At 38.4% G+C, this 11,852-nt stretch overlaps 1 pseudogene; it reads left to right on the top strand.

Annotated features, from left to right (window-relative positions):
• Positions 1–3,065: 3,065 nt before the first annotated feature.
• LOC105855532 (52 kDa repressor of the inhibitor of the protein kinase-like) lies at positions 3,066–4,811 on the top strand (annotated as a pseudogene).
• The last annotated feature ends 7,041 nt before the right edge of the window (positions 4,812–11,852 follow it).

Raw genomic sequence — 11,852 nt, 5'->3', positions numbered from 1 at the left:
TTTTACTCAGGAGGAAAGATCAAATATCCCAAATGAGCATAAGAAATGCAACTAAAAAATTATACACAGTTAAAGAAATGCCCCTCCCTCTCCAGATTAGGTTTATTTTTTTAAACTAGTGACAACTGAAGATGGTACTTGATTATCATACAAAGGTACTAAACACTTGAAGGCACCATTTGCAGCCCTTTGCTGGCAAGAAAGATTTTTCCACGATCCCTTTACACCTTCTTAAAGATTAATGACCTTAAACAAATGCCAGTATGCTGCCACGCCAGAATTCAGACAGATGTTCTCAGGAGTGAAATTTAGGTTTGGGATTTGAAAATACTTCTGTCTTTCCTTTCTCAATAGATCCATCATGGAAAAATTATTGTCAAGAGTATATCTGATTTATGGTTTTCGGTCATCCTGTGCAGTGTGGGCTATCTCCACGTTTGTCATAGCCATGACATTTCTTTAAAATAACTCTCAAAAAATATCTTTTAACCTTTTTCTGGCAAGCCCTCCACTTATTTGATAGGTCCATGAAAGACAACAAAGTGGTTGTTTTGGAACATGGAATCAGGCAACCCCTCTGATCTGGGTCATTTTTTTTCATATTAATATTGCCGGTACCATAGTATTAAGAGCCAGAACTATGACACTACGACATTCTGCCATCCAGCTGTTTCAAAGACGACCATATGAGGAGTTTGTGTATGTGAATCCTTCTCATGGGTATCCTGTGTTATCTGTGTCCACATGCCAAATAACGAGCTGAGTAAATTTATAGTGGATCCTAAAATTAGAGAGCAGAGCACATGGACTATTCAGGAAAAAGAAGGAAAGGAATATTTATTGTCTTTCTACTGTGTACCAGACACTTGACAGGCACAATGCACTTGCCATTCATGGTGACCCTCGGACAAGCTGTATCAGCACCGCCTGAATTTCTTCAGACTCTCCGGTGCCTTCCAGACTTGCATTTTAACAAGATCCTCAGTGTCGCTTTCATATCATTGTTATCACCAAAATTCACCAAAAGTCTGGATACAGATGGTATTATCTGTGTTTTACATTCAGAAATTAAAGATCAGAAAAGCTAAGGAATTTACATAAAAATTACAAGATATTAATAAGTTGGATTTGGACCCGTTTTCAACTTATTATATTTCTATTCCACGAGGCTAAATTCTAAACCAGCCTAAAGCCATGAGACTTGGGTTTCAATCCAGGTTCCACCATGAATATCTTTCCGGCCTCACGCATTGCACGCCAGTTAACCTATCTGAGCCCACGTTTCTGTCCTGCCTATTTCATGGAATCGCTACAAAATAAATGAAATCAATATAGGTGAAAACACTTTGTAAAATATATAGCACTGGCCAAAATTAATCTGTTAATGGAATCTTATATGTGACTCTTTCTCGTTCAGTTTTTGCCAAGACATAAAGAACAACGCCGGATGCCAAGGACCTCCATGTTACAAATAAAGAGGCTAAATCACCCATGTGGTTTTGAAACCGGCTGGGTCACCTACCTCAAGAGTATAAGAAGTTTGAAGTTAAAGAAAGAGAAGAGATGTTTCCTCTAGAAAGTGTTTTTATCCAGGGGTAGGGAAACAGATAATTTCTCCCTCATCTCAGTCTACAACAGGGGTTTCTAAGAAGACCGTACAGAGAGTTTATTTGTCCCCTGAAAGAAGATAACTTCATCTTGAAGGAGATATCCACCATAAACACCCCCTCCATTATTGGCTTTTCAGACTAACAAAATATTCTGTTTTGGTGTTACCATGCTGATTATTAAACTCGATGGCAAATTTTAATTATGTATCTTGGAGCTAAAAGTGACAAATGGACTTTTTACTTATCTAAAGGTGTCTGACAAGTTAGAGATATGCTCAAAATTTCAGCCAAAAGGCAAGGAAAGACTAATCTGTGGGCTTAATTTAAAGGAACGATGAGAAGAAGAAATAATAATCATACAATTTGCTGCTTGCACCCTATGGGGAACTAGTATTAGTACCATAAAACCAACACTAGATCAATAGGAATGGTGTTTCCAAAGCCAAAACTGGTTTTAGAGACAAAGGTAGCAAGAAAGAGGTGGAACAGACAGGTCAGCTTCCCCAAATTACCTGATCTTATCCTAAATCCAAAACCCTAAAAAGACACCCTGATCCATCCTCTTACAGCCACTAATCCAGGCAGAGGTAAATGAAGCTTCCTACAATGAAAGGGGCCAATTCCATTTTTCTGCAGAAAATCACAGATGTTTAGAGAAGCAGAAAACCATTCTTCCCCACAGTCAAGTACAACGCAGCCTGTGGGCTAAGTAGATAGCAGAAGAGGTTCTTCGCCCTTCATGGAAATACCCAGTTGAGGATCAAAGTGTTAATCAGATTAGTCAAAGTGGAGAAATCTGGGAGCAGAAGTTCAGGCAGACCCAGAACACTGGGCAGAAGCAGGGAAACCTGAACCCAGGAGCAAGTTCAAGGGTTGTTGGTTCCACCCCTGCCCTGCACACTGGCCCTGCCTGGCTCCCCTCCCGGCTCGACAGGTGGGTGGACTGCCCTGAAAAGGCGGGGAGGGGAGGGTTGGAGAGCACGAAGTCCCACCTGGCTTCTTTCAGGTCCTCCCAGGATCTGGCAAGATGCCAGAAGTGGGTGGAGAATTGTAGGCAAGCAGACTTAGAAGATGAAGTACCTGATCAACTAAATAAACATTATCGATTATGTGCCAAACTCTTTTGATGTCTCTATGATCTGCAGAACTAGTCCTTATCGGACAGTTCTTTGAGATAATGCAATACCAACAATATTGGATCTTACCAATCATCAATCCACACAGTAGACACAGAAAACAAAAGAATTAAGTGAAGATGAAATCAGGACACTGAAACAGAAAAAAATTGATGAAACTTCTGAACAAGAGCAAAAACATAAAGACACCAACAACACCCATGCTCAGAACCCCAGTGCGAAAGAAGGAACTTGAAAAGAGGATAACATTTTACCTCTAACCCTTGAAAAGAAGGAAAACAAAGAATACCTAAAGTCTCTATTTGAAATCTTGCTTCTTATGGGTAAACAAAACATACCTCTGGATGGACTTGAGGCTGATGAAAGGAAAAAGATCTTTTTACGCCTGATAATTTTCAAGCACTGCTGGAGTGCCGGGTAAGTTCTGGTCAAGAGCTCCCGTGAAAATGCTCTGAGACAACAGCAGTGAACACATTGTTTTGTTCAAAAATACAGCAGAGACAGATGCTAGAGGTCTGTACGTGCTGTATTTGGGCAGAAACTCTCAGGGAAGTGAGAGACTCACACTTCTTTTCCCTTATCGCTGGCGATGTAGTGGACTTAGCAGAGGAAAAGCACCTGCCCATACTGGTGAGGTTCGTGGAGGAATCACATAATCTGAGAGAGGGGTTTGTGGGCTTTCTGACCTATGAAGCCAATGCAGAAATTTTGGGCTGTGAAATTTCACACTACAATAACTGAGAAGTGTGGGCTCAATATGGAGTATTGTCATGGCCAGGCTTACATTGTGTCCAGTGGATTTTCTTCCAAAATGAAAGGTGTTGCTTCTAGACTTTTAGAGAACTATCCCCAAGCTAGCTACACACTTTGCTTTTCCTGTGCCATAAATACGTGGTTGGCAAAATCAGTGCCTGTTATGGGAGTATCTGTTGCATGGGGAACAATTGAGGAAGTTTGTTGTTTTTTCCATCGATCACCACAACTGCTTTCAGAACTTTACAATGTTATTTCTATTCTTTTTCAGAACAGGGAAGAAAGGAGTAAAGCACTGAAGGGAATTTGCTATTCTCAGTGGACAGGAAAGCATGAGGCTTTTGAAATTTTAGTGGACATCTTGCAAGCACTTGTTTTATGTTTAAATGGTATAAATAGTGACACAACTATTAGATGGAATAACTATATAGCTGTCGGAGTATTTGTCCTCTGTAGTGCAGTAGCAGATTTGCTATCATTGTTACTATCATTGTTCTTAAAAAATATCTCCTTTTTATAAGGGCCTTTGGGAAAAATCTCCAGGGGCAAACCTCTGATGTCTTCTTTGCAGCCAGCAGCTTGACTGCAGTATTGCAATTCACTCAATGAAGTAATGGAAAATATTGAAGTTTTATCCTGAGTTTTGGTTTGAGGAAGCCACAAATTTGGCAGCCAAACTTGATATTCAGATGAAACTCCCTGGGAAAGTCCGCAGAGCTCAGCAAGGTAACCTGGAACCTCAACTAACCTCTGAGAGTTCCTATAAAGCAAACCTAAGTGTTCCAACAGTGGAGCACATTATTCAGGAACTTAAAGATATATTCTCAGAACAGAACCTCAAAGCTCTTAAATACCCATCTCTGATGCCCTCAGTCATCAACTCAAATTCAACAGGTCAGAGGAACACCATGCTGACATGTACAGAAGTGATCTACCCAATCCCGACACTCAGCTCAACTTAATTGTTGGAGAATTGAATGGAAACACAGAGGGAAAGATATTGAGCTTCCATCCACCATTTATGAAGCCCTCCACCTGCCTGACATCAACTTTTTTCCTAATGTGTATGCATTGCTAAAGGTCCTGTGTATTCTTCCCGTGATGAAGGTTGAGAATGAACACTATGAAAATGAACAAAAGCATCTCGAAGCATACTTGAACACTTTGACAGACCAAAGGTTAAGTATCTTGGCTTCGCTTAACATAAATTTTGATATAAAACATGGATTCAGTGGTAGACACATATATCAAATTCTATGCAACTAAGTCAGAGCTTCCTATGGATGATTGAGTAACCATTGAAAACACCTAAGAGACTTTTAAAATAGGCTTTCTCTTGTATTTGATATTTGAAAGAAGAGCTGTAAGGTGTTTAGGCCACTTAATCACTGAATATATTTGCCTCTAGGCCTCCACTGAATACTTTAGCCATTGATAATCTACCTATTTGAATGGCCCCTGTTTGAACTCATGCTTTGAAGATCCATCTGTTCTTCCAGAAGATAGCACTGAAAGTGCTATATTTTACTTCTTTGTGATCTCTACCAGTGGCACTCTAGAATTGTTTTAGTTAAGTCATTTTAGGCATAACATTTACTATCATGGTGGATCCACATCAGGTACTGAGTTATCAATTCTTTGAAGAAATAAATGTTGAGGAGGTGTGGGAGGAAGGAATACATTTTATAAAATATTACAGTGAAGCCTGCAATTGACCTTTGACTAGTAGGAGTTTTAAATATATTGTTAAAAATCTGTACTGGACAGTTAAATTATCAGAGAGAGAAGCTTGTGAGCTCACCAAACAAGGCATTCATTGTAGATTTTGTCTTTATCAAATGAACTTAAAGGAACAAGTGACAGTTAAAGTTTGAATGGAAGAGCCTGCCATTGTTGTTCCATATCTGATTGTTGCTATTTACATTCCTTTGTTGAGGCTATATCTTCATAAGTTTTTTAGCAGGTATATGTTGAACATTTCTGTTCATGGTTAAGACAAAATCAGACCATGGATACTGACAACGGACTTGTCTTTTTCCATGACTTTATCTACTGCCTCATCTTGATCTATAAGCAAAACCTGGAAAAACAATAAGTGTATTGTGATTTATCTAGAAATCATATGGAAAATATTGCTATTATTTTTGTTGAATAAAATAAATTTTGTATAGTTAACTTAAAAAAAAGTTGTTGGTTCTATTATAGATACAGTCCCACATGGATAGCGAGAAACCAGGAGATCAATGTGTGGGTGGGAAAAAAGAAATTGAAAAGATCCCTATTGACCAGAGTGTTCAATTAGCATGTGTGTCAGGATGACTTCACATGCATATCTCCAACCCAAACCTTTGTAGGAAGCTCACCACTATGGACATCTTTTTATCTTTATCCTCTGGTTTAAGCCCTAGTCCCAACTCTTCTTCTGGACATCCAAAAGTCCAAGAGTGGACTTTTATAATAGTCCTATTATTGACCTCCTTAAAATGTTTCAGTGGTTTCTACAGCCTTTAAATAATGACATCAGAGCTCCTCAGCTGGCCTCCAAGGTCTCTCATGCCCTGGGTCCTGCTTCCCTCATCTCTTACTGACTCCCCTTCCACAGCCCACAATCCAGACAGATGGAACTGCTCTGTTTCCAAACACTCCTCACCTTTGAGCCTTAGCATTTTCCATCATACATAGTTTTCCAAATTTCTTGATGATAAGAATCACCTGAAATACTTGTTAAAGTGGAAATTTCCAGGTTCTACTACAGACCTACCAATTCAGAAACTCCAGGGAAGGGATCTGGGAATCTGTGTTTTTAACAAGCTCCCTGGCAACTATGGTGTAAGTTCTATAAGGACAAAGACTATATTGTAAGTTCCCTTTACCTATAAAGTCTGCTCTTCACCCTACGTTTTTCTGGCTAAATGCTGCTTTTTTCAAACAGAACCCAGTACAGTTTGTGTAACATAATAGGCAGTCAATACAGAGGGAGTAAACAAGGAAATTAATAAGAAAAATTAGTGCACGCATCAAATGAGTGGAGCAGGAAATTTGGGGGGTGGAATGTGAGGTTATGAGTGGCAGGCAACAGATGAATGTGGACAACATCTGGGAGGGCCTAGCGAAGGGATTGCAATGGTATTAATGTGTGAGCCTCCTCAAAATTTATATGTTGAAATCTTAACCCCCAAGATGATGGAGCCTTTGGGAGGTGATTAGGTCATAAGGGTGAAGCCCTCATAATAAGATGAGTGCCCTTTTAAGAGAGATCCCAGAGAGCTCCCTTGTCCTTTCTACCAGGTGAGGACACAAGAAGAAGACTACCATCTATGAGCCAAGAAGCAGTCCCTCACCAGACACTGAATTTACTAGCACCTTGATCTTGGACTGTCTAACCTCCAGAACTGTGAGAAATAAATGTCTGCTGTTCATGAGCCACAAGGCTTATGACATTTTATTATAGCAACCTGAATGGACTAAGACAGGAATCTTAATTTCAGAAAAAAATAAATCCAAGCCCTACAAGATGAGATAACAGGTAAGTGTCAGGTCACAATGCAGAAATCTTATCATTAAGAAAATGGGGGAGTAGATGGGGAATTTGTTTACTAGAGAGGTGATTAGTAGAGGCAAACTGGTACTTAGAAACAAGAACCCAATAACTGGGGAAAGTATTGCTACAATTTGAGTGGAACCAGGCAAAAGAGGTTCTTAATGATTAATTATTAAAGTCCCCTCAGAAGGCAGAATTGAGGTCGGTCTGGCACATAGTTGCATATACAGGACAGAGTTACAACCCAGTTCTAAAGATTAAGAGTAGACACAGGCCAAGAGCCTGAAAACCACTTCTATATGATACTCTTCTCCCTTATTGGGTACAAAAGAGTACCATCAAACTTATTGAGTTGTTCCTATCCTTACCAACTAAGAAAGTAATTTTCTAGAGTTCTAAGTTATAAAAGGAAAGAGCAAAGTTGATTTAATTATCTACGGAAGTATGTGAGGATGTAAATTTAGAAGCCCAGGAAAATCTGAAAGCTGGGCAAATAGAGAAACAAGAAAGAAACTGAGAAGACCTCAGACTGTGCTCTGGATATCAAACCCACCTGGTAAAGCTGGGTGTGCTTATGAATTTTCCATACTTACATCAATTTATGTAATAAAAATTCATTCATAAAGGCTTCAGTGGTGGCAAAAAGACCAGAAAGAAGAATCCAGGGTATATTTGAGTATTTTTGAAGGTATCAGTGTTCCCTTGTCCTTCCTAGATTTAAGAGGAGGGCTTGGGAGAATCAGAAAGAGAGAAAACTGTGAAACTGAGAAGACATAACCATTTTTCCATTCATGTTTAAACCATGTGCACTAGAGCAGAAATGTAACTCATGTGATACTGATTCATTTACACTATAATCATCAAAATGTTGTTTTCCAGGAGCAATTTAATGTCCACAAAGATTTTAAAGTCTTTTCAGAAAGATTTTTAATCCACTTTCCCCATAAAAACAGGAAGCTGCATTTGCCAACTGTCAACTGACCCAATCGTGAAGAAAAAGTTCAGATTCCCTTCAAATGGTCAAAGTCATGAATTTTAGTAGACTTTCATGGTGGCAATTAAGCTCTCTAACCCCACAAAAAAAAAGACAATCTTTTCCCAGATGGGTGGGTCAGTTTCCTGCAGGTCTTACCAAAGCTGACCTCACCCAGGAGGTAGTGTTGCTACTCATCATATACCGCCTGTGTCCTTCACTTTTCCATAGTAATCTTGCCCTCTCTTTCTTCCTCCCTGACCTTATTCTCTCCCTTTCCACCTTTATTTCTACAGTAAAGAATATTTGATATTTCACTTATATCAGGCTCTGTCCTATTCAACATTGTTATCCATCACTTATGAGGATATAGGCAGTTCAGATGCTTATAAAATGTGAGATAGCATCCAATAAGAGGACAGGTTAATCTACTAGATGATAGAGATGGCTGGTTCTAATAACATAATAAGTTGTAAAGAAAAATGAAAGTGCTTTCCTTAGGTATAATAGCTACATATAGATATGTAGATGCATAGCAAAGAGTCCAATTTTTTTAAGAGGTCACAGTTTAAGCAAGAGGAACCTCAGCAAACTAAAGTGGTTTCCAATAGAAAGAAGCCTAGATAGGAAGGTATCTAAATATATTAAATACTATAAAAATTGGAGTCATTTAGCCTGAAGATGAGAATACTTTGCAGGGATAAAATGACTCTTCCAACAAATTAAAAAACAGGAGAACAACCACTAATACATTTCATAAGGCAGATTTATACAAAGACCAACTGATCTTCAAAATCCCTTCTAGATAGGAAATCTGTGTTTTCCTCCTCCAAGGCCTATGCAGACCTTCTCTTTTAGAGTACCTCAGCCAGTCTAGAAATGTGCAAATACTATTATAACAACGGCTCTGGAAAGCCCTGATATAGTTTTCAACTTCAAAAATGGCCCTGACTTTCACATCAACTGTTTTGATGACTGTCTTTTCTTCTCAGCCTCTTTAGGCTGCCTGACTATAGAGAAGTTAACTTCTGTAAGACTAAAAGACATAATAAAATCCATAGTAAATCCATAATAAAATCCATGTCTAAACTTGAAGCATCTCTTCAATTTGTGATCAACTCCCTTTTTGCATAGGCATATTCTCCAAGTCTTTTTAAAAAATGTTTAAGAACCAACCTCTCCTCTCTTTTCAGGATTTTTAATTATTGAATTGAGTAGCAAGAAATGGAAAGTGAATTTGATGATGGAAGAAAAGAACAGTCATGATTTTATATGACATTTAAGAAAATGGGAAAGTAGGATAAACTCATTTAAGTAACTATTCTAAAGGTTGAGTATTTGGCCACTTTCTTTTCCAGCATAACCATTAACAGTTGTGACCTAAAGAGTTCCAGGACACAAGGCTGAGCATTTGAATGACAAGCTGAGGGAGTGCCTGGTGGCGTGCATTCTCTGTGTGTTCCATTCAAAAAGTTTCACTTGGGAAAACTAAGACAAGAAAGTCAATTAACTTTACAAGATAGAAGGGAAAAAAATGTCCATTTTCGCTTCAGTTTACCACTGTGAGAATTGAAAAGATTCCACTTCCAAGAAAACTATTAATTTTTACAGTGTCAGCATGCTTTTTATAAACTGCATTTTTATGATACCAGGCTCAGTGTTGGAAACATTTTATACTCCAGAGGAAAGTCTGAGCTTTTGCAAAGTGGAAGAACAGTATCATATTTAAACCATTTGATCTATTTTTGAAAACACTATTTAAGCCTAGAGAATGTCTTTTAAAGTCTTTTAAATGGAGTCTTTTGCAAGACATCTCATAAGTGCAGTATCCTGCTCTGTCTTTCCATTGTCTTGCCTTCTGCCATACTCTGTGTGTTCCAAAAGTATGTGCTGTCCACAGAGTCAGATAGCTGGGTGTCCACTCCACAACCCACATATCAACAACAGATACTCCTCAAGCCCCAGCACAAATTAATCTGCTGCCTCCCACATCCTCTTTTGGCAAGAGAAGAGCAATCAGTGGGATAATGGGGGTGTTAAAGGGTTCCTGCAAGGAAAGGTGAAAGGAATAAGAGATGTTATACCTAGAGAAGAGAGTGATTTGAGCATCATTCTTAAGTTCATTGAGATTTTTTTTTTCTAAAGGCAATAAATAATTATGCTCTATGTCCACAGAGAAACAACAAAAGGAGATATGCTTAAGTTATATCCAGAGAGTTTGCCATTGGACTAAGGAAGGTCTTTTCAAGGTTTGAGTGGTAAATCAGTAAAATGATCTATCCTGGGAGATTATAGAGCCTGTCTTCCTATAGCTTCCATAAGAGAAGAGTTGTCCTTTTGTCTTATATGGTTTAAATAAAGAAGATCTGTGACTAAAATGTAGAACGGAGATTGTGACCCAATAACCCAAGATAGAGATAAATATATCCTGTTATAAAGGCCTTTAGGAAAGTGTCCCCAGAACTGATCTTAGCAAGCAATTCAGGTACTTAGCAACCTCCCCTATCAGGGAATTACTCTTCATAGGCTCAAGGTCCATATGTTAAGTTCAGATCTTTCTGCAGGGGAGTGAGGATATATATACAACACATCCTTGAGTGGCCATTAATTTCCTTGCAGGTAAGGTGCCACCTTGGGATAGTGGTGGTCTATTTAGGCTATTCTCTAATGTGCCCATCACAGGGCCATAAATAGAAGAGCTCTTCAAAGAGCACCTACCTGATACTTTTCTGACCACAAAAAGAGTCACATGTGCTCTTGGCTGATCTCAAAAGATATTAGCCTCGAATTCAACTGAACTCAACAAGTACATTTTTCAATGACTCTTCTTTGCCCTGCTCTAGGCTTAGTGTTGGGCAGGTACATAATAAAAAGTGTAAGACATGTTATCAGCCTCAAGCTGCTAAATATTTGAGGTAAAAATATGCATATGACATATGCATATTAAAGAGATAGAGTGAAACAGCTTTTGTTAAACGACAGTGTGACAGAATGAATAAGTGCTAAATTTAAAAATCTGAGAAGACAAGGACATCTGCAGACTAGAGTAGCTGGGAAAGGTTTCACATAGGAGATGGGACAGAGTTTGAAAATTTGAATATCACTCTTAGCTAATTTTCCATCCAAGTGACTCCCCAGACTAAACTACACTCTCCTTTTTTTTTTAAAGCACAGTGACCCCTACCCACAAGTAGCCAGACACTTTTAGTTTACAGGTAACTTGACTTGCTTCTAAATGTGAGCATTGAATTTTTTTTCACAATTTAGTAAAATATTATATAAACTGATGAAACAGTGAAAAAAAATAAGGAGCATTTCTAGGAAAGCTAAGTTATATACCTTGAAAATACCAACAGATGAGTTGCTTAAAAATACCTTACCTTCCATTTAGGTATTGGTGAAAAACTTTTGCTAAAATTTGAAGAATTCTGCACACAGATTGCTTCATGGGTATTTTTCTGTTCTTGGTCCACTTTAAAGAAATCCAGTTGGCAATCATGGCTTATAACAAGAAGACAACATGAGCTGTATCTAATCTCTGGATTCATACTCAGAAAACATAAATTAGCCTCCACCATAAATTTTTTTAAAGAAGGTATTGTGTTCAGGTATATGCTTTTATGATAAAATAAAATGTTGAAATAAGTGTTACCACTTTTAATGATCCTCTACTTTCAATGACTTCATTAACCTATCAATGACTTATTCCATAGCACTGGTTAATAGGGCTTTTCTTGGCAAAAGTAACCTAAGAAGCAGTGGACCCAGAGGGACAAGGACATGGGTCCTAGCTTTTCCTCTCCATTGGAACTTGGTCAAGACAATTCCTTCCCTGGCTC

The sequence above is a fragment of the Microcebus murinus genome, chromosome 23 (assembly GCF_040939455.1).
Source record: "Microcebus murinus isolate Inina chromosome 23, M.murinus_Inina_mat1.0, whole genome shotgun sequence".
Lineage (NCBI taxonomy): Eukaryota > Metazoa > Chordata > Mammalia > Primates > Cheirogaleidae > Microcebus > Microcebus murinus.
This window is presented reverse-complemented; position numbering and strand designations above follow the sequence as displayed.